At 42.6% G+C, this 20,938-nt stretch overlaps 1 protein-coding gene across 4 annotated transcripts in view; it reads left to right on the top strand.

The window, feature by feature from the left end:
- The first annotated feature begins 3,099 nt into the window (after positions 1 to 3,099).
- Positions 3,100 to 20,938, top strand: part of SPECC1 (sperm antigen with calponin homology and coiled-coil domains 1) — a 289,999-nt gene continuing 272,160 nt past the window's right edge. For 2 of the 4 annotated variants that reach the window (XM_027861938.1, XM_027861936.1), the window contains exon 1: positions 11,194 to 11,594. The gene's annotated coding sequence lies outside the window, so the exon portion shown is untranslated. Of the gene's footprint in view, positions 3,237 to 11,193; positions 11,595 to 20,938 lie in introns of those variants that run through there. The other 2 variants (XM_027861937.1, XM_027861941.1) reach the window with 2 other exon arrangements.

The raw sequence follows: 20,938 nt of genomic DNA, 5'->3' as shown, positions 1-20,938 counted from the left end.
AAGTCACTTCACCCTATTTGCCTCAATTTCCTCATCTGTAAAATGAGGAGGAGAAGGAAATGGCAAACCATTCCAGTATCTTAGCCAAGAAAGCCCCAAATGGGATCACAAAGAGTCAGATGTGACTGAAAAAAAACAACTGAACGATAACTTCCTGATGCCATGCCTGCCTCTCTACCCACAGAGAAACTTGCTACAAAATTTTTTTTCTCCATTTTTGGTAGGGCTCTTTCCATTATACCCCACTGGATATAAAGATATTGGCTGCAGGAAGTCTCTAGTCTGGCTGGGGAGCACTTGGAAAGTTAATAATACATTTATATTCAGGATATAAATAAGCAGTATGATTTAGATGTCCTGAGGGGGCACTTGAGGCTGAGAAGGGGTTGGAGGGTCAGGAAAGCTCCTTGGAGAAGTTAGAAGCCTGGCCTGAAGGAGGGGGAGGGTGTGCTGAGGGGGAGGAACAGAGTGGGTTAAAGGCAAGGAGGCTGGAAGATGAGTTCCTGAGCTGATGAGAGGATGAGCTTGATTGGACTTAGAAGGTTTAGAATGGGGAGTAGTAGGTCTGTAAGCCTGTGTTAAGCACCTATTCTGTGCATTCCTGCCTTACCTTCAACTCTTAGAGTCCTTAGCTTCCTTCAAGATTTATTCTGACCCTCCCCTCCCCAAACAGTTAATCTTCTCTCCCTCCACAAATTATCTGGTGTTTTCTTAGATATGTACCGTATCTATGATATCCTCTAGTAGACTGTAAACTCCTTGAGGGCAGGACATATCCCCTAGTGCCTTGGACTGTAGTGTTGTTGTTGTTCAGTAGTCTCATCTGACTCCCTATGACCCCGTTGGCAAAGATACTGGAGTGGTTTGCCATTTCCTTCTCCAGCTCATTTTACAGATGTTGAAACTGAAGTAAACAGGGTGAAGTGACTTGCCCAGGGTCATACAGCTGATACATATCTGAGGTCACATTTGAACTCAAGTCTTCCTGACTCCAGGACTGGTGATGTACCTACTGCACCACCTAGCCCCAATTGGATATAGCGGGTGCTTAATACGTATTTGTTAAATGAATTTGTGCCAGGCCCTTAGCTAGGTGCTGACTCTACCTCTAAATAAAACTTGACTCTTGCTGTCCAGTAAGTCAGTCCCAGGAGTATTTTTAAAGCACCTCCCCATTTTGCTGAGGATACAAAGAAAATGCAAAAACCAGCCCCTGCCCTCAAGGTGTTTACATTCTGAAGAGTAAGACAGCATATATATGAATGAGTACATAACAGCTAACATTTATATAACACTTACTACATGCCAGGCCCTGTGCTCAGTGCTAAGCATTTACATACCTACTAGAACGTAAGCTTCTTGAGGGCAGGGATTATTTTATAGGACCAACAATCTAGAGCTGGAGGGCACCTCAGAGACCATGGAGGCCAAGCTCTTTCTTGTTATTGATGAGGAGCTGAGGTCCCTGGAGGCTGAGTGACTTGCCCCAAGGTCCCACAGCTGTTAAGTACCAGCTGTCTTTCTATTCCCAATGCCTAACATGTTGCCTGGCATGCAGTAAGTGATAAATAAATGCTTGTTGATTGATTACCTCATTTGATCCTCACAGTCATCCTGGAGGTAGGTGCTGTTATTATTTTAAAGATGTGGAAACTGCGGCAGATGTTGGTCAAGTGGCTTGCCCAGGGTCACACAACTAATATCTGAGGCAGGATTTGAACTGAAGTCTTTCTGATTCCATTAGGCCAGAGAGATGAGATTATAAAGCACTATGAGATCAGGTAAGGAATAAAGCCTTTCCAGCTTGGAGTGTGTGGAGGGAGAGGATGGAAGCCTCTCCTCCCCCTCCCACCCAGTCTAGCTCTGGGCCCTATGACTGGCTCCTCTTCCATTCCCTTCAGTTGCCACTGACTTAGCTTCGAGCCCCTTGTACTGGGATGGGCCACTGTGGTTTCTGTCCTTCCTCTCTGTTGGGTCCCTTATATAGATCACTGAGTCCCAACTTTAGAGTCTAGCTGTTGTGGTGACAGCGCAAGCCTTCTAGGAGTTATAGCAGGTCCTTGAAACTGGAAGGGAATGTGCTGCTGTCAGTCAATTGGTCAACCAACAAGCATTTATTAAGCACCTGCTGGGTGCCTGGCACTGTGCTAAGCACTGAGGTTATAAAGAAGGCAAAAAACAGTCCTTGTCCTCAAGGAGCTCATATTCTAATACAACGTGTAAATCTCTAGGTGCGTAAAGACATAGTCTGTGATGGGTAGTAGGAAAGGGGAGGACAGCCCCCACCTCTGTTCATCATTTGCGTGTTCTCTGTGGGAGTAAAGGGGGAGGGGTTATGTAGATACATGGGGGTCAGAATTCAGAGGATCTAGTAGAATTACATAGGACCACAGCGAGAGTCTCCAGAGGACCACCAGGTCACTGTTTCTGCAGAGCCCAATGCTCTACCGTGTGTCTGCCTCTGGTCCTTCCTTAGTTACTTTCTGTGGGTGGACCTCCCCAGCCTCCTATCCCCTCCAACATTCACTCTTAAATCAGCATCCCACCTTCAGCCAGTGGTAGCCTCAGCCATTTCCCTCAACCCCAATAACACTGGGCTGATTTTCAGGATTTGAGTCCCCCAGACACCTGCAGCTCATTGCTTCTTACTTGGTCTAGGGGGGAAAATGCCCGCTGTCATTGCTTTTTTTGTCTCCCCCCCACCCCACTTTTGTGTATTTGCCACTCACTTGGGTGGATCAGATTGGGGCTAGGGCTGATCAGGTCACCTATTGCAAGAATGTGAGGGGTTTTTATGGTTTTGTATTTTTTTTTCTATTTGATACTGAGAGAAAAGATCAGCATGAAAAGAACCAGGCTACGCCTTTAAAATGGGCTTCATTTTTCTGCATTTCAACACAGGTACAAATTAAGTGAAAGCATAAATTCAGCTTAGCAGGATGGAAATATCATTTGCTCCCTTTCCCTAAGTGGTGTGTGTGTGTGTGTGTGTGTGTGTGTGTGTGTGTGTGTGTGTGTGTTCTGAGTGTCAGGGCGCTGCTGAAGCCAGCCTGCTTCCGTATGTGAATCATTGCTCAACAAACTCTCCGTCTCACTGCACTGTGTGGTTTTCCTCTCAGGGAAGCACCAAACCCTGAAATAGACAGCCTGGCTTGCCCATGTCAGAAGTTAGAGAAAAGTAGTTCTCATTCTGGGACAGAAGAGAAAGAAAGAGAGAGAGAGAGAAAGCTCTTGCAGTAAGTAATTGACCATTTATTTAAAAAAATTATTCAGCTAGAGATCAGAGCATCCAATAGCCATCCAAGGGAAAGGGTGGTGGTGGTATGTTTGTTTCATTGTGGGTCACTCAGTTTCCAGCAACTGGTTGACATTGACATTACCCAGGTTGGTGTGTTCTCATCAGCAGCTGTCAGTTTCTGTTGTCTAGTGTCCTTGGTAGATGCCTCTGTTTTCTCCTTGGTAACTGGGCTCTACGATTCATTTTCTGTTGCTTTAGAAAAGTAATGTGCTCCATCAGCTTTGGTTTTCTTCTCTGTGAGAGTGAGGGGGATTTACTACAGACCACCTTCATGGGTTAATGTCCAAACTCCTTATGAAAGGCAATGTTTCCTTTCAGACAAGTGCTGATTTGGGGAATTTGGATTCGGTTTGGCAACTTAACCAAATGAAGAGAAATAGAATTAGGAGAAATAGATTATGTAATGGGGAAATGTGAAGACTTTGGAAGTGAAAAAGATGGGTTGAAGAGCATGTTTTTTCCCAGCAGAAAGAGCTAGGGGCATTTCCTGCAGCCTTGGCCATAGAAAGAGCAAAATTCTATCGAGAGAAAGGAATGGAGTGGGCTGCTGGGGCTGTGGAAAGGTCCTGCAGCTGCTCAAAAAACCAGGGCTTGGGTCAGGCTGTGATGTGCCCTCTCTCCCGCTCTGAGGTGAGGCTGAGTCAAGTCAGGCTCATGTTAGAAACATCTGGGTTGGGATCTGAAGCCCAGTGACATGACCATGGCAAACATATGGGCCAGATTTTCTGAGATGGTTCTGATTTCAAATATTCAGTTCCATTCAGTGAGAAAGAAAGGAAGAAAGAAAAGAAGAAAAAAAGAAAGGAAGGAAGGAGAAGCAGAAGGAAGGAAAAGAAATGAAGAAAAGAAGACAAAGAAATGAAGAAAGAAGCAAAGAAAGAAAGAAATGAAGGAAAAAAGGAAGAAAAAGAAATGGAGAAAAAAAAAAGAAAATCCTTTGTGAGACCATTTCATTCTTTATTGCAAGCATCTAGCACAGTGCTAGGCACATAGTAGTCACTTAATAAATGCTTGATTGATTCAGAAATGCAGTCACTTCGCTTATAAAGTCTTGCACTTATAAGGCATTGAGAGTAGAATTTCAAGGCAGTAGGGTGAGAAAAAGAGGCCTTTTTTTTCAAGAAGAAGCCTTTACTTGAAGAAGGGAACCTATCTAAACTGATTATTACTGTTATTATTTCTAATGATAATAATTATAAGCATGATTAGGAATATTGCCCTATATATAATACATATTATTGTAGGAACATTGCATAGTTATATGTGTATGTATATGTGTGTGTATATTATATATATATACAGAAAGAGAGAACCTTTTTTTTTTTTGCTATCTAAAGAACTTTCATCTGGTTCCTAACCAAGGCTCTTTCAGTAAGGTAGGGACGTGTAATAATGGTTTTCTCCATTCTTTCTCCAGAAATGCCCTTAAAACTTTCTTTTCCCATTTCAAATGCCTCACTTTATAGACTAAAATGTTTTGGTGATTGATTTATTACCTTGGCTCAAGCAGTTTTTATTATTAAGTCCTTTCTGTGAGAGACCTATTCAGGGGAAAGGGTACCAGATTTAGAATCAGAAGGCCTGGGTTCCAATCCTACCATCACTTAGTACTTAGTGCAATATCTGGCGTGTGTGTGTGTGTGTGTGTGTGTGTGTGTGTGTGTGTGTGTTCACCAGAGCCACATTTGATGTTTGTAAAATGACACTGTTGTGTGGGCAAGAGGATAAAACCCAGGCATAAAGGGGATCAACCCCTGGCAGGTCACCACCAGGAGGCTCTCTTTACTTTTCTTTCAGACACAGACTTAGCCCCAAAACCTCTGGGTCTGGGTGTACCCCAGCATGGTCTGGGCTTTAACTATAGGGTGGCATCGAGTGCGAAGAGTCCCCCACCTTCAGGGTTATAGGGCAGAAAGTAAGTCAAGAAAGTCTCAGGTAGGGCCAACCCAAGTTTAGCTTAGAGAGCACCCCCTCCTCCTAACTAGACTTGCTTTTAAAGATCCTTCTCCTCATTTTAACAGGGAGGAAACTGAGGCCCAGAGTGGAAAAGTGACTTGCCTAGAATCACACAGCTGCTAAGTGGCTGAGTTAGAATTAGAACCCAGATCCTCCAACCTCAATTCCGGGGCTCTTTCCATTCTACTCTGCTGTGTCTTTATGCTGCCCAGGCCAGAGGAGTCACAAAGAGGAAGGGAAGGAATAAGCATTCGATGCCTTCTATATGTTGGATATGGTGCTAGGCACTTTCACAGGTATCTCCTGTGAGTGACTGCCACTCTGATAATTGAAGGAAAAAAAAGATTCCATGACCAAGGGTCAATAAAAGTTCTTACCTTCCTTATTTTTTAAAATGCATTTAAAAATTTTATTTTAAAAATATACATTTTTTTACAATTAAGTATAAAAACAAGTTTTAACATTTGTTTTTAAAATTCTTGAGCTTTCAATTCTCTCCTTCTGTCCCCTGTCTCTGACATGGCAAGCAATTTGATGTAGGTAAAATAAATTTTTATTGATTTTTTTGTTTTACATCATCAAAATTTCTCCTAGTAAATTTTCTCCCCTCCACTCTGCATGCGGCAGTTCAACATAATCCAGTAACAGTTAAAGAAACTGAGGTAGCTGAGGCTGAAATACTGCAGGGCCTTTGATCAAGAAGTGGGGGAATCCCATTGCATCTGATTTATTTACCTTTCACATCTAGATAGCATTGGTGGTTGTTCTGAATTCTGCCAGCCTCCTTAAAAGTAAACTGGACCACATGCCCCTTCTTGTTTTTCAGTTTAACTGTTACAGGCGAGGGCTCTAAACAGACGCCATTCATCCCTCCTCATTCATTTTTGTGGGATGCTGGCAGAATGGGGGTGGCATCATTCCAGCCCACATGGTTGGAATGGGAGAAAAGGGCTGTTGCTGGCTGTCTCTCTCACCTGGGGAACAGCGGCTGTCACCATGGGGAGCCGGGTACATCATCTGGGTAGCCATTCTGCAGTGACACGGTTATTTTTGTCTCTCAAACCAGAAAGCAGGTGACGTGGCAGCCCCTGCACCCTCTGTACCTTTTAAGTGCGGCTCCCGAGGACTGTCAGGGACACTTAATGACGGGGTATCAGAAAAGCACAGCTTGTGAAATCCTCCCTCCCCTCTGGAATGATTATAGGCAGCATTTTAAATACAATGTCGTGGCACAGTGCAAGGAATACTAACTCTCAAGTCAGTGTGCCCCAGGCTCAAATCCTGCCCCTGGCAGCAACTGTTTGTGTGATTATAAGAAACAAGTCACTGCCCCATGCCTCAGTTTCATCATCTGTAAAATGAGGAGGTTGGATTTGATGGCCTTCTAAGGCCCCTTCCAGCTTTAAATCTATGGTGTTCTGTATAAATAGATGGCTTCTGAGATCCTCGGATCTGTGATATTCTAAGTTTCATGCTGTAGAATGGTAGGCCAGACCATCACTGGTCCCAAATACCATGTGCCCACTAAGCTCAGAGGTTTGCTTTCATGAACTGCCAGGTGTCATAGGAAAAATACCTAAAACCTGTGTGGGTTTTAAAAAAAAATAAAAACACCAGAAAATTTCAGGAATGCAAAAACAAAAAGTAGTCATCCTCATTCACCCGTTAGACTTAATCCAATAACAATTCAAGAAATCAAGAGAGCGAGGGCTGAAATTCCATAGGGCCTTTGATCCTCAAGAAGTGGGGGAATCCCATTGCTTCTTATTTATTTACCTTTCAAGTCTAGATGGCATTGGCCCTTCTGAATTCTGCCAGCCTTCTTGATGGAAGGGATGCTAATTGTTGAGAATTTGAGAGCTATCAAAAAAAAAAATCAGTATGCAGTATACTCATTCTTTTTTTTTTCTTCCTGTAGAATCATCACTAATGGGAATTCCATAGTCCAGTTCTAGAGTTCTGGATCACGTGTCTGGAGCTAGCTGGGACCTGAGAGTCATCAGTTTACAGATGAGGAAACTGAGGCCCTAGAGATAGTAGCAGAGCCAGAATTTGAACTCAGGCCGTCTGACTCTCAAGTTGGCATACTTTCCACTGTATTATAATACCTCTGAGGTTGCCACCCTGGGAGAAAAGAATCCTTCCCCAGAGCAGGAAAGGAGCCCGGGGCTTGGTATAATCCTTTATGTTTTGTTTTTTTAACCACACACACATTGCGATAATGGAATCCTGCCTTTTGCCAGGTTTGGGATTTATCTTAGTTAATAAATTGGCCCCTATTTCCTTATGCTCAGCCAGAAACTCCAGATTCCTTTGAGGAGTCTGCCATGTAAGTACAGGGTTAGATGAACAGTCCCCCTCCCCACCCTCCTCCACCCCTCAATAGCAGAAAGCACAAAATCTCTTTTGTAAATTGGAGAAGTTTGTTAAATAAAGGGATTCTCAACTATTTTTGTGTCCTGAACCCAGGTTAGTGAAGCCTATGGACTTCCTCTATGAAGAATGAAATTTTTTAAAAAAATTTATTATTTATTTTTACATTCCTTTATTTTAAAATTTTGAGTTCCAAATTCTCTCCCTCTCTCCTACCCACTGAGAAGGCAATCAGAATGATATCAATTGATTATACATGTGAAACCATGCAAAACATTTCTTTATTAGCCATATTGCAAAGAAAGAAAGAAAAAAAGAGCAAAAACATTTGTACTCAGAGTTCATCAATTCTCTCTAGAGGTGGATAGCAATTTTCATCCTGAGTCCTTCCAAATCCTCTTGGATCGTTGTTTTGGTAACAGTAGCCAAATGTTTCACAGTTGATCATTGTTACAATATTGCTATTACTGTGCACAATAATCTCCAGATTCTTCTCACTTCACTTTGCTTCAGTTCATGTGGGTCTTGCCATCCACCTTGTCATTTCTTATAGCACAATAGTATTCCATCACAATCATATACCACAACTTGTTTGGCCATTCCCCAACTGATGGAAATCCCCCCCCCCGTTTTCTAATTCTTTGCCACCACAAAAAGAGTTGCTATAAGAGTTTTTGTGCATATAGGTTCTTTTCCTTTTCCTTTGATCTCTTTGAGGTACAGAGCTAGTAGTGGTGTGGCTGGATCATAGGGTATGCACAGTTTTATAACTCTTTGGTCCTAGTTCTAAATCATTCTCCAGAATTGCTGCACTAGTTCACGACTCCACCAATAGTTCCTTAGTGTACCTATTTTTCCCTTATCCTATCCAGCATTTGTCATTTCTAATAGGTGTGGGGGTGGTACCCCAGAGTTGTTTTAATTTGCACTCTCATTGGAACTGGTTCAAAGAGGGAAGAATACACATGCACACACACACACACACACACACACACACACTCATTTGGATATAGAAATCTAACTTACCCAATAAGGAAATAAGAGGGGAAGTAGATAAGAGATATGGGAAGGGGAGGATGATAAAAGAGAGGGGGCAGATTAGGGGAGAAAGTGGTCAGAAGCAAAATAGACTTTTGAGAAGGGACAAGATAAAAAGAGAGAGAGAGAGAAGGATAAACAGAAGACAATGGGATGAAGGGAAATACACAGTGAGAGATCATAATTGTGAATGTGAATGAGATGAGCTCACCTATAGAACAGAAGCAGGTAGCAGAATGGATTAGAATAAAACAATATGTTGTTTGTAAGAGACACATTTGAAACAAAAAGACGTACACAGAGTTAAGATAAAGGGCTGGAGCAGAATCTAATATGCTTCAGCTGAAGTTTAAAAAAAGGCAGGGACCTCAATCATGCTCTCAGACAAAGCAGTAGAAAAAATAGACCTAATTAAAAGAGATAATCAGGGAAACTACATTTTGCTACATTTTACCATAGACAATGAAGTAACATAAAAAATTATTACAGCAAGTTTCTCCGATAAAGCCTTTGTTTCTCAAATATATAAGGAACTGAGTCAAATTTACAAAAATCAGTCATTCCCTAATTGATAAATAGTCAAAGGATGTGAACTCAAGACAGTTTTTAAAAGAAGAAATCAAAGCTATTTATAGTCATATGAAAAAATGCTCTAAATCACTATTGATTAGAGAAATGCACTCCAATCCATCCTCCACTCAGCTGACAAAGTGACTTCTCATTGCTGGTTTGACCATATCACTCTGTCCTACTCAAGGAGCTGGAGTAGCTCCCTCTTACCTTCAGGATTCAATATTTATAAAGTCTTCTGTTTGGCCTTTAAAGCCCTTCTTATAATTTATTGTCCCCCACGGACTCTATGATGCAGCTCTTTGGCTGACACATGACCCACTATCTCCCGTATCTGGGCCTTTGCCCTGGCTGCCCCCCGCTTGTATTACTCTCCCTTCTCACCCCCATCTTTTAGCTTCCCTTGCTTCCTTTAAGAAAACTCAAATTCCTCTTCTACAATAGGCTTTTTCTGATCCCCTCAGCTGCTAGTACCTGAGATTATTTTCCACCTGCCCTGTAGTTATTTTGTATGTACATAATTGTTTGCATATCGCTGTTTTTGTTTTGCTTTGTGTCCGCCATGCTTACCATGTAGGAGCTTGGCTCTTAGTAGGTGCTTGTTGACTGACCGGCCTTCTTGCTGTGTCTTACATGTGGCATTCCTTTTCTGAGTCTCTTCGCAGGCTGCCCCTTAGGCCTGGAATGCCCATTCTCCTTATCCTCAGTTTCCTTCAGAGCGCCATTTCAACACCACCTTCCAAATTAGGCTGATCTGAACCTTTTCCCACCTTCCCAACTGCTGTTTCCTTCCTTCTACAAATTACCTGATATTTATGTGTGTGTGTGTGTGTGTGTGTGTATAGATAGATAGATAGATATAGATATAGATAGATATAGATATATGTGTGTGTATATGTATATATATGTATAATCTTATATATGTACATGTTGACTCTCACTATAGAGTGTAAGCTACTTGAGGGCAGGAAGTATTCAGTTTTTGTTTTTGTATCCTCAGAACCTAGCACAGTGCCTGGCACACAGTAGGTGTTTCATAAATGCTTGTTGATTGATTTGAAGGTAATTGTTTTCATGTCATCTAGCCGAGAAGGAAAATGCAATTGAAAAGAATTTTCAAGTCAGAATATTTTTTCAACCCTGTCACTTGAACGGGAAGAAACAAGTTCCTTTTTCGAACACTACGGTGGGTGAAAATTGGTGGCTTTTAGAATCAGAGTGCCGGCAGTGTTCCACAACCCTCAGACCCAGGTTGGAAGAGGATAGAGAGAGAGTGGGCAGGCCGTGGCGGCTGATTCGGGCCTAGTTTAAAAGAGACCGGAGCTAGCGCTGAACACAGAGCTCCAGCCCCCACTTGAGCAGATTTCCACCGAGCGGTCTCACAGTGACATTTCTCAGGCCTGCAGCAATGGCAGACAGTGGGATGCCGTAAGAAATATGGCATGAGAGTTAAAGTAAGACCGTAGACGTAGAACTGGAAAGGGCCCCAGAGGCCGTCTATTCCAGAGTCTTCATTTAGGAGTTGAGGAAACTGAGACCCAGAGAGATTGTCATTTGTCACACAGGTAACAGGTAGGATTTGATTCCATATCCTTTTACTCTTGAGGCTCAATGCTCTCTTCACAGTAGCATGCCCCCCTCTATTTAATTTATTTTTAGGGAAATTTACCATTAATAGGAATTCTCAATGTGTATTTTAGTAGAGTATTATTTATGTTGTGTGAAAAGTCCCAATTTCAAGGAAATTTATTAAATATTTTTGATAAATACATTTTTTTAACATCACAGGATGTGGAGCTAGATTTTACCTAAGTGGAAACTGAGGCCTAGAGATTAAGTAGCAAGAGCTAAGATCCAGATCCAGGTCCTTGTCCTGGAGTCTTCCCATGGAGCCTCCTTTCAGGGCTGGAGGTGACAGCCCTTGGTCTCATCCATCGGGCAGAAGCGGCCGGCACTCACAGAAGTCGAGATTTTCCCTTTTCAAAAATCCCTCCTCTGGTCGTATCAAAGGTCTCTCACTCGGTAGGTGAAAAACTAGAGCGAGGGTGTGATGAAGCTGAGACTCAGGAAGGTGTGTCCTCTAGAGAATTTGGATGAAACCACGGACGGAAACCCATTTGAACTCTGCTCTATTTTGGGGCCCACGGGAGAGAGGAGGAGACGTTTCAGCGGTTACAGAGACGGCACAGTGCTCATTAAGAGTCTTCTGAACGTGGTTATTGCTCCTTGCTAGGATCTGTGTCTCATATGACTCCGGGGGGTGTTGGCCTATTAAATGAGCAAGGACTCTGACCGTAGGACCAGATCTGGGAACCACTCACATTCTCATCCTCCTTCATCTATTTCTTCTGTAAGACAGGCAAGTTACTTTTAAATTTTTTCTTGTTTTGGGGGCAACTTTTAACTTTTTTCATATTTTAATATTATACAGTTAGTAATGGGGATGAGAAGATACTAAATTGAGAATTGAAAGGGATCTTAGAGACCATCTGGTCTAATCCTCACATTTTATAGGCAAGGAAACTGAGGCTCAATCAATCATTCAGCAAACTTATGGTGTATATTGCACTAACAGGGACAGGGAACCTAGAGCCTAGAGGCCGCATGTGGCCCTCTAGGTCCTCAAGTGTGACCCTTTGACTGAATCCAAACTTCACAAATGTTCTGTGAAGTTTGGATTCAAAGGGCTGCACTTGAGGACCCAGAGGGCCACATGTGACCTCTAGGCCCTAGGTTCCTCACCCCTGTGGATTCCATTTCAGATATGAGTACGACTAGATGGTCACTGTGGTTCCCCCAACTCTCAACTTCTGTACTTGTGGGCATTCATTAAGTGCCTACTGTATGCGAGGGCCTGGGCTAGCTGCAGAGGATACCAAGATAGAAAGGAAAGAAATCATTTCTGCCCTCAAGGAAATCAAATGACTTGCTCAAGATCAGACAGGTAATAAGTATCCGAGGAAGGTTTTGAATCCTTTTCCCTTGATTCTGGATCAAGTGAATCTTTAACAAGTTAGAATATTTTTAATGGTGTAAAAATATTCAGGGTTCAGTGTGGTGATTATAAAATCTTAGACTTGGATAAAACTTAGTTCAGTTCAACAGTCATGTTAAGCCACTGCTATGTGGAAAGGATGGAGCTGGGCACTGTGCAGAGGAAGAAAAAAATGGAGGTGTTGTCTCCCCTCAGGGAGCTTACATTTCTATTGCAATTAAAAAAAAGAATACAGTGCATTTTTGCTGTATGTTTTAATAAGTTGCCAAGAAACAAAGGTTCTTACCAGTCAGCAGCAGAAAAGTCGTTTTCTGCATTGTGAGGTGTGAGTCATCCATTGGCAGCTGAAGCCAGTATGGGGAAGTGGACTAGTTTTGGTGTCAGAAAACCTGAGTCTGAATCCCTCTTCTGATGCCTCCTCCCTTCGTGACCCTGGACAAATCCCTTAACATCTGTGGGTCTCAACATCCTCCTCTGTAAAATGAGCAGGTTAGAATAGATCACCTTACAGAGTGCTTCTGGCTCTAGACCTAACAATCCTCTGATCTTCTCTGAGCCTCAGTTTCTTCATCTGTAAAATGAGGAATTGGACAAGATGGCCTCAGGGGTCCCTTCCACTCTAGATGGTCCTGTGACTGGTGGGTAGCAAAGGGGCTAACCCTGGCTTTTTAAAAAATGCCCAGCAAGAATCCTGGAAGAAAATCCAGCCCCAGGGAGTCGCCGATGCATAGGTCACACCACGGCCATGGATTTCGTTTCCGCAAAAAGGAGGTCTACAGTTTGGAGGGGGGGGGCATTGAGTGAGGAAATTCAAGCACTGTTTCAGTTTGTTGATTGTGGGGATGTCCCACTATGGAAAATTCCATCCCTCCTGGGATTTCCTCCTTCAGCTATCTCCAGGGACACCTGGAGGGGGTTGCCAACCTTAAATCTGCCCTTTTTAGCCTGGCAGAGGAGGTGGTAGATGCCAAACCCACGACTTCTCTTTTCCAAGAACATTGAGAATTGGCTTATTATTTTATATAGCCTCCCAGAGGGTTGTTAGATCTGCCCACCCCCCTCATATTTACAGCTTTGGGACAGTTGGGGAAGTGGAATCTGACATTGCAATTTCATGTTCCTTTTTTGGAGTGTTTGGAAGAACTGTAAAAATACCAGAGGGAAACTTAGCTCTGTGTGTGTGTGTGTGTGTGTGTGTGTGTGTGTGTGTGTGTGTGTATGCACATACATGTGTGGGAGATTTAGGGTAAGGTCTGGGATTCTCCCAGAGGGCACTTGGGTTTTTGCCAGCTGGGTGACAATGGGACTTAACAATTTCTCTACTCCTCCTAGGAGGGCTGGAGGAAAGTGAGATGGGACCCTTCTCCCAGGGGCTCATGGCAGTCCTTTGGGCAATCAGCCCCACCTTATTCAGGTGCCACAGTGAAGGTCAAAAAAACAGGAAAAGGGATGTATACAAGGAGAAGAGGCAACTGGCTAGCTTTGATATGTTTAATTCCAGGCTTGTTAAACCTGCGTCTAAGCAGCCCGTGGGTTCCATCTGCCTCGCCATTTCAAAGCCTACTGCTGACACAGATTCCTTTGTGGCCGAGGCACTTTGTGGAAGGCGCTTTGAAATCCTCTATAACCAGAAAGGGCAGAGTGCTGGCCTTTATTGGGATTGTACAACAATAATGGCTAATAAGGATAGGACCTCTTTAAGGAAATGGGTGACATCAGTAAAGAGGAGGAAGGCTGAGTGGATGGATGCTTAATTATGGAGGTTTGATGACTGTTGGGGCCAGTACTGTGTTGTAAAGGAAGGAGGTTTTGAAGTTGATACCCCAGAACTCACACAGTCACATGAGTGTTAGTTACCCTTTTAAGTACACATCACAGGAGGCTACACGGTGATTCCCACAGTGCGACGCTGCCGTTGCTCAGAATAGTTTTGGGAAGATTTGTGTGTTTGGAGATTGAGGGCCTGGGTTCAAATTCTGACTTTACCTTTTACTATTTGTGCGGCCTTGGAAAAGTCACAACCTGGCTGTCTCAGTTTCCTCAACTGTAAAATGAAGGATTGGATTAGATAATTTCTAAGGTACTTCTGGTTCTAAATCCATTATTTTCCCTAGGATTTGCCTTTTAGGCCAGTTTATATATTTATTCTAGGAAGGGACCTTAGATATCAACAGCCCAAACCTCTCATTTTACAGGTGAGGACACCAAGGCACAGGGAGGTCAACTTCTCCAAGGTCACACAGCTAATAAGCAGTAGAGGCAGAATTGGAACTCAGGTCCCCCGACTGCAAAGCCTGGGCCCTTTCACTGTACAATTCAGAGAACCCATCTTCTCTCTTTATAGCTATACCTTGGCTTTATTACTTTTTAACCAAAAATGGCATAACACAGCATATTCCCTCACCTGATTCTCCATTCTTGGCCCTGAGTCCCTTCTGACTGTTGCCAGAGACAACATTCGGGCCCTCACAGGATGAAGGCTTGCCTCCGTGGAGAACAGGCTAAAGAATGTGCTGTGGGCTTGCAAGGCCATTCCAAATTTGAGGAGTCCCACAATGTGTTGAGCCAAGGCAGCCTCGTTGGAATGAGTTCTTGGATGCCCTAGGTTTTGACAGGAACAAAGACTGCTTCAAATACAGTCAAGTCCTCACAAATATGCATATATTTTTATATAATATATATATTATATAATATATGGATGTATCTCTATCAATCTGCATAGATTCTATACAGATTGATAGAGATATGTCCATATATTATATAATATATATATATATGGATGTATGTATTTCTCATTATGTTGTAATCACACAACATGGCAGAACCAGTGGGGTACTATAGGAAGAGCACAAGTACTAGTTTTGGAGTCAGAGGACCAGGATTTGAATCCTGAATGTCTTCATGATCTTGGGTAAGACCCTTCCACCCTTCGGGGTCTCACTTTTCTCTTCTGTAAAACAAGGTGGTTGGAGCAGATGGTGTCAGAGGTCCCTTCCAGCTGGACAGCTAGGATCCCATCAACTCCTGCTTCCCAATACCCATATGACCTTGGGCAAGTCACTTCCCTTTTCTGAGTCTGTTTTCTCATCTGCAAAATGGGAGTACTGGACTTGAAGGCCTTTAAAACCTTTACCAGCTCTAAATCTCCATCCCATCCCATCCATAGATCCCCAGGGATCATCTTCTTTTCTTCTCATGATAGTAGCTCTGGCAGTTCTTTGGTTCCCTCAAAAGAAGGCACCCAAAAGATAAGACTTCTGCTGGAGCAGTGGGTTTGGGCTGCCAGATTTTGCTGTAACGGGCTTGAGTCTTCCTTCTGCCCTTCACTGTCTGTGTGACTCTGGGTAAGTCATCTGACCACTCTGTGCCCCAAACAGCTCTCATAGGTTGATGATTTGTATTGATAGAGAGGTCCCCCCCTCACTGTGCTAATATTATGAGAGGTCTGGACAAAAATAAAATGAAGTAAAATGCTACAATTTGAGGAGCTGCTCAAAGAGAAAAATCTTAGACCCGCTACTTTGCAACATCCGCCTGTCTCTAAAGTTAAACCAAGAGACAGACTCCCAGGGAGCTGAGTGTACAGTCTTACTTAGACAGGAAGGAGACATAGGAAAACTCACAAATCAAGCTAATTTCTCTCTTGGCAGCCTTTTTTGAAGAACATAGTAATTTTAAAAATATACTTTTGCTCTTATTAAAGTCAGAAGAGACCATTGCCTGGTAGCAGTTTCTGTGTGTGTGTTTATACATAAACATAAATGTATCTAGTATATATACATATATATATATATATACACACACACACACATATATAAATATAAATGTAACATATAATTTTATATTATATATAATAGATGTATAGCTAACATTTACACATATTAACTCATGTGATCTTCATAACAACTTGATGAGGTGGGTACTGTTATTATCCCCATTTTATAGATGAGGAAACTGAGGCCCAGAAAAGTGAATTGACTTGTTCAGGGTCATGCAGCTAGAAAGTGTCTGAGGTGAGATTCCGGTTCCTGCATTCCCGACTCCAAGGCCAGAGCTCTAACCGCTATTCTACACTGCCTCTGCTTGGGTGTGTGTTCTTCCATCTTGCATGGCTGAGCATTTTGTGCCTTTTTCTGCCTCCTGTTCCTCTTCGCCTTTGTCCCCCATATGTGCTATACATGTATTAGGTTTAGTAATATAGCTTTGGCCAGCGCCTAAGGCATACAAGGTGGATGGAGGGTTTGGCTGCTGGCAGAGGAGCCCATGTCCCCAAAACTTATTTTAGGGCTTCTGCCTTGCCCCCAGCCCCAGGTGTGCTTTAGGGAGATGTTGCGATGAAGCCTGCACATTCCCAAGATCTTCTTTGGCGTGTGAATGAGTGAGAACAAGAACAGGAGTCTAGGCAAAGCACCCGGGCCATGTTCCCGCCTGTCTGCCGACAAAAAACCCAAACCAGAGTAAAACAAGACCCAGCCTCGGATTCTGGCCATTTCCGAACTCACTGTTTCTCTATGAAAGAGACTAGACTGTCCCTTTTGTAAGGTAAATGTAATACAGTTGTTCAGTCATTTTCAGTTGTGTCCAACTCTACATGACCCCATTTGGAGTTTTCTTGGCAGGCATGCTAGAGTGCTTTGCCATTTCTTTTTCCAACTCATTCGACAGATGAGGAAACTGAGGCAAACAGAGTGAAGTGACTTGCTCAAGGTCACACAGCTGACGAATGTCTGAGGCTGAATTTGAACTCAGGAAGATGAGTCTTCCTGACTCCAGGCCTAGTGCTGTATCTATGGCGCCACCTAGCAGCCTCCTCATCAAGCATTAAAGTCCCTATAAGACACGTATACATCCTAGAGGCATCACCAAATAAACTGTGCCAGACAGACCGGGAGCACCATCACAGACAAAACTCTTGTTCACCGTTGCCCAGACATTGCGTTGGTCCATGAAGATTCAAGGATGCTCTAATAGATGTTGTCATACTGGATATTTATAATCGCCAAACTAGGTGAAGTAAAAAGCTTTCAGACCGTAGAGACGTAGCAGAAGAGATCAAAGCCGCGTGGGAACAAGAGGAAGTCATCCCCATCATCCTGTCCGTTACTGGAGCTGTCCTGGAGAAAACGGTGCACGTACTTGTAAACCACCTGGCCTTCTTCCATCAATGACCAACCATGATTCCAGAGGCCTGATGCTGATCTGTGCTACCCACTTCCCCACAGAAAGATGGTGGACTCAGCACGCAGAATGGTACATACATTTTTGAACAGGGACAATCGAGATGGGAGTTTGTTTTGCTTGACTGTGCATATCTGTACAAAGGTTGTTTTTTTCCAGTGATGGGGAGGTAGGAGGGAAAGAAAATATTGACTGAAAAAAATAGCTGCTCTTTTCTTGCATCTCTTCCTTTTATAGAGTAGAGAAGAAATACCTTTATGCTGCCCCTTTCGTAGAATTCAGTGCCTCAGTTTACCTTCTTGTAAAGACAGAATCAGATATCTTTAGATTTTGTGTCCTTTGTGATTAGATATCTTGCTCATCTAATCATTTTGCTACTAAGCTGTCATTTAGAGTTTTAAAAATTATTCAAATTTAGATTTTACTCAAATTTGTTACTGTGTCTACCACTTGCAAGATGATCTGCAGGGTGCTAGTGATATAAAGATCAAATGACACAGTTCCTGACCTCAAGATGCTTACTTTCTACCAGAAAGAATAAGGCAGATAACACAGATGTCAATCTCATACAGCCCAACATGATGGTGCATAGAAAAGTCAGGGTAAAGTAATCTAGGAAAATTGACAAGGGTGGAGAAACACACATCTGAAGATGGAGATCTAGGAAGGCTTCATAGAAAACGTGGTACCTCAGCTAAGCCTTGAAGGAAAAGAAGAATCTGGAAGAAAAGAGGACCTTTAAGACACAAGGGATAGTCTGCCCAAAGGCACAAAATCTGAAGAAGGCATTTTAAGTCTGCAAAAGGGTAGTCTGATGTGGCTGGGACATAGAATGTAAAAATGGGAACAATATGGTAAAGTAAAGCTATAAGGGGGGCAGCTAGTTGTACACTGAATAGAACACTGGGCCTGGAGTTCAAATCTGACCTTGACAATTAGTAGTTGTGTGACCCTGGGCAAGTCACTTTACCTTGTTTGCCTCAGTTTCCTCATCTGTCAAATGAGCTAGAGAAGGAAATGGCAAACCACTCCAGCATTTCTGCCAAGAAAACCTAAATGGGGTCACAGAGAGTTAGACACGATTGAAAGGATTGAACAGTAACAACAAGGCTATAAAGACAGGTTGGAACCAGATTGTAGATGGCCTTAACTGTCATGTGAGACAGTTTTTATTTTATCCTGACCACAATGGAAGGCTTCTGAGTAAGGGAGTGACATGGGTGGAACTTTGTATTAGGAAGATAATTTTAGTGGTTATGAAATGAATGTGTTAGAACAGGGAGACACTGGAATCAGAGACAATACTAGGGCCCAGGTGGATGCATTGGTGAATGACAGACTGAACTAGGATCACAGGAGAGTGAATCAAGAGAAGGAATGGATTTAAGAGATGGCTTAGCTCCTAATTGAATGTGGGGGCATTGGAGAAGTGAGGTCAGAGATGATGCTTTAATTTTAAGACTGGATGACATGGCGGGCATTAATGCCATGAACAGAAATAGGGGAGTTGGGTGGAACAGTAGGCTTAGGGGTGAGGCAGTGAGTTCTGTTTCGAATCTGTCCAACCTGAGGTCCTAACAAGCAGGATATTCCATTGGAGATATGATACTAGGAGACCAGGAAAGAGATCAGGGCTGGATAAATAGATTTGGGAGTCATCTGTACACAGGTGATAATTGAAACCATGGGAATGAATGACATCATCAAGAGAGAGAGAGAAAGAGAGAGAGAGAGAAAAAGAGAGAGAGAGAGTATACAGGGAGAAGAGCAGAGGACCTAGGACAGAGCCTTTGGGGGATACTCACTCTTAAAGGGTGAGATAAGGATCATGAACAAGTGAAGAAGACGTGGTCATCCAGGTAGGAGAGGAAAATCTCCAGGTAAGAGAGGAGAAAACAGTACCACAGAAGCCCAGGGAAGAAAAAAAGTATCCAAGATGGTGGGGTGAGACAATCAGCAGTAAAGGCCAGCTGTGTGGGAAACAGCAGTAAAGTTGGGGAGAGTGAGATGTAATGACTGAGAGAGTTATTACTGTGTTATATTGGGTTGGGTCTGGACCTTTAACAAGCCCATTACCATTTCCTGAACTAAACAATTGATGACATGCTAGCCATTGTGTGCTGTTTTCCTGGTTCTGCTCATTTCATTTTGCATCCGTTCATATCAGTCTTCCCATGTTTCTCTGTATTCTGTATTCTCTGTATTCATTGTCATCTTTTGCTATAGTGTAATAATTCTCTATTACATTAATGTGCTACAACTTGGTTAGCCATTCTCCCCATCAATTGACACTTACTGTTTTTCCATTTCTTTGTTCCAACAAAAAATGCTGCTATGAATATTTATATTTACATGGGACCTTTTTCTTTTCTTTTCTTTTTCTTTCAATTTTTAAAATTTCCTTAGCCTGTCTCTGAGTCAAGGGGTAGAGACCTCTTAGTCACTTTCTTTTTTAGCATCATTCCCAATTCTTTTCCAGAATGGTTAGACCGGTTCATAACTCACCCATAGTATGTGACTCTGCTTGTCTTTTCACATCACCTTTGACATCGACTGTTCTCGTTCCCATCCTCTGTTAATGTACTAGTTTTGTAGGCATTTTCTAATGAAAGTCACTTTCCAAAAGAAAGTTGAGTTCAATGAACCAACAACTTCATTTGGTATTGTGAATTCTCTATTTAGTCAAATGTCTTTGCACAACCAGGCTGCTGCCTAAACATCAGAATAAGATAACAGGATACTAGATGTAGAAGTGGAGGAAATATCTAGTTCAAACCTTTCATTTTTCACTTGAGGAAACTGAGGCCCAGATAGGTTAAGTGAACCTGCCTAAGGTCACACAGAGGGAATAAATTGCCAAGCCAGGATTTGTAATTTGGTATCAGATTTAGAGATAGAAGAAAGCTCGCAGTGGTCATCTAGCCCAATCCCTTCATTTTATATTAAGCATCAGAGATGGGTTCTTCCTGACTCCAAATCCAGCACTCTTTCCGTTGTAAAACCAAACAAAACAAACAAAAACCACAAACATTGATTCCTGTATTTAACTTCGATGGTTTGGGATTTTTAGCCTATCCCTGCTTGCTTGCAACAGTGTCTGATTCTCATGATAGCTGGATTCTACCATCTGTCGTCAGTTCCTTTTTATTTTTCATTTTTGACCTTCCCAAATCAGAATAGATTGCTTTGTGTCTGAGAAGAATTCTTTCCCTCAGATGGTCAGTCCTGTTAGGTCTATCTGGTTCCTGCTACTCAGCTTTGATTTAACTAATTAAGCCCAAGAATGAAGAGTGTTAACTTAAATACCAAATTGTTTTCCAAAAGAGCTGAACCAGTTCCCAGCTTTGCCCACAGTATATGAGTGTGCCTGTCTTCTCCTAGCCCTTCCAGCATGGACAGGCTTCTCTTATGGTACATTATACAAGAGCAAGGGGTTCTAATGCCCCGCTGCTAAGGACAATACTCTTTAATCCTCCAAAAGTACAACACATTTAGCATTTGTCCTGTGGCTTTCCCTACTGTGTCTCTTT

This window comes from Vombatus ursinus, unplaced genomic scaffold (assembly GCF_900497805.2).
Source record: "Vombatus ursinus unplaced genomic scaffold, bare-nosed wombat genome assembly UNPS02014768.1, whole genome shotgun sequence".
In the NCBI taxonomy this organism is placed as follows: Eukaryota; Metazoa; Chordata; class Mammalia; order Diprotodontia; family Vombatidae; genus Vombatus; species Vombatus ursinus.
The sequence above is the reverse complement of the archived record's forward strand: the minus strand, read 5'-3'. Positions and strand labels throughout refer to the sequence as shown.